At 28.1% G+C, this 2280-nt stretch overlaps 1 long non-coding RNA gene across 1 annotated transcript; it reads left to right on the top strand.

The window, feature by feature from the left end:
* Positions 1–1137: 1137 nt before the first annotated feature.
* Positions 1138–1955, top strand: LOC127740654 (uncharacterized). The gene is made up of 3 exons (XR_008001364.1): positions 1138–1197; positions 1630–1702; positions 1888–1955. It is a non-coding gene; the product is annotated as an uncharacterized LOC127740654 (long non-coding RNA).
* The last annotated feature ends 325 nt before the right edge of the window (positions 1956–2280 follow it).

The following is a 2280-nucleotide window of genomic DNA, read 5'->3' on the forward strand; positions in this document are numbered from 1 at the left end:
TTAGAGCGGTCAAACAGGCTAGTCCAACCCATTTAGGTCCGGTCCGTTAAGTCCGTAGGTTAAATATGCTGGACCTTTTAAGCCCGCTTTATTTACGGGCCATAATTTTTCAGCCCGGACCGTTTATGGTCAGTCCGATGGATTAAACGGGTCAGTCTATTTATCTTTTTATTTTATTTTTTAAAAATATTTTAATAAAAAATATCACTTTTAGGTCAAAAATCTTTAAAAAATAATTTTTTTAGTTGATGAATTAGATTTTCGGATCGGATCGGGAGAAATGTCAACTAAAAGTGCTATTTTTTGAAAAAAAAATATAAAAAAAAAACAGACTACCTATTTAATCTGCGGACTAATCCATTTAACCCGTCTTTTTTTTTAGATTAATCAAACTCAGCTCGTTTAATCCAAAATTTAAACGGATTTAATTTTAGAAAAAAAAAATCCGCCCATTTAAATAGATAAATGGACTGAACAATAAATTTAGCCCATTTTAACGGTACTACTAAATCTGGTAGTAATATAAAAGAAAGCTATATGGGTTTAGAAGATGCAAGAATGCTTTTATTCTTTTAACAAGAAAAAACTAACAACAAGAACCTATGCCATTTCCTAAAAGTGTTTGATGTGGGCACCGTGGTCCGTGGGTAGGCATACATGTCAAATGCCAAGAGATAAGTGTAAAACTTATTTGTTTTATTTTATTTTATTTTATTTTGTTTATTTTTTTTTCTTTTTGTTTTTAAAAGAAGAGGGTAAAACGATTTATTTTCTAATTAAATATATTATAAAAGATTATTGCTTTATTTCAATCAGACCAACAAATAAAGCTCAAGATAATAAGAAGTAATATATTATTACTATTTCTCAATCTTTATGATAATTTAGAAAATCATGTGAAATGATAAATATGAAAGAAAAAAAGGTGCTACATAAAAAAGGGGTTCTCTTCTTTCTGCCATTGACCCCTTCCAAGGTCCAGGAATGACAAGAAGATCCCCTTTTTGCATTCAATAACAGTATCATCAATTTTCTCAATTCTATTTGTTTCTTAGGATTCTATGCAGATTATTGTTATGTGTATGAAGAAATTAAAACTTTGTCAAATTATTTGAGCTGAATCATGGAATTCGACAAGAAATTGTGAATATGAAGGGGTCATTGACGACTTTAATTCATTCACATGATCAAATAAAGGTTTAAACCCTTTTCGTTACGTTGTAATCATATTGATCCATATAATTTCTTCTTTTACCTTTCTAATTTCCACTTAATTTTTTTTGCCCTTATGTCCCCTATTTTTTTGTATTTTGTTCTGAATATCTGATTTAACATGAGATGTCATGCCTTGCAAATAGGATACATTACATTGTTCGTTGCAAACTTCATATAATATCTTGTACCCTTTCTTTGATCATCATTATCATATTATGTTAGAGAATGTTAGTTTAATTTTTGTAAATTAAGAGAGAAATATTTTACTTGTAATATTGCCTAAGGAGATTAGATTAGAGTAGTAATTTATCACATACAATTTCATGATGTAAGAAACAATATTTCTTTTAATCTGTTTCACTGAGATGAACTCTTGTTTATTTGTTTCTCTTTACATATATATGAAACAAGAAGAAAGTATATTCTAGCATCAAGCTGCTTTATTTAGAACAAGGCAGCAGATAGAAACAACAATAATGCTTCATAGGTATATATCTCTCCTTTGCATACATGTTATTATTTCTATTCACAATTAATAAGGATTTTATATGGAACGTATAAATACTAAAATTTCATTAATATAAACATGTTTAAAGAATGTTCACCTTTTTGGATTTTTATGAGTCTAATAGAGCTCCTTGCATGTTTTTTTTTTCTTTTTTAATTTCTTAGGAGCCTGCAATAAGCTTATAATTTCTTAATGGGCTCCTTTTACTCCAAGTTGCCAAGCTCCAAGTTCCCAAGCTTCAAGTTTGCTTGTCCATCATGTTTTCTGTGCTGTACGGTAAATTTCTCTTTAATTTGGATTTTGGTATGGTTTTCTTTTGTTTCAGATTTTAAACTTGCATAAACACTTTAGCTCTTTTGGTATAGAAAAATTCTACGTGTTTAGAACACCAAATTAAATTCACTAACTATTAATTAGACTCTGGTATTTATATGCTTTTACTTTCACTTTATACACTTCTATAAATTATATAGACAGTCTTTTTGGCATCTTTTTATTATTTTAAAGGTTAAAATTTTTTATATAAATAAATAAATTAAATATTTTATTTATCAATA

Source organism: Arachis duranensis, chromosome 7 (genome assembly GCF_000817695.3).
Source record: "Arachis duranensis cultivar V14167 chromosome 7, aradu.V14167.gnm2.J7QH, whole genome shotgun sequence".
Taxonomy (NCBI): domain Eukaryota; kingdom Viridiplantae; phylum Streptophyta; class Magnoliopsida; order Fabales; family Fabaceae; genus Arachis; species Arachis duranensis.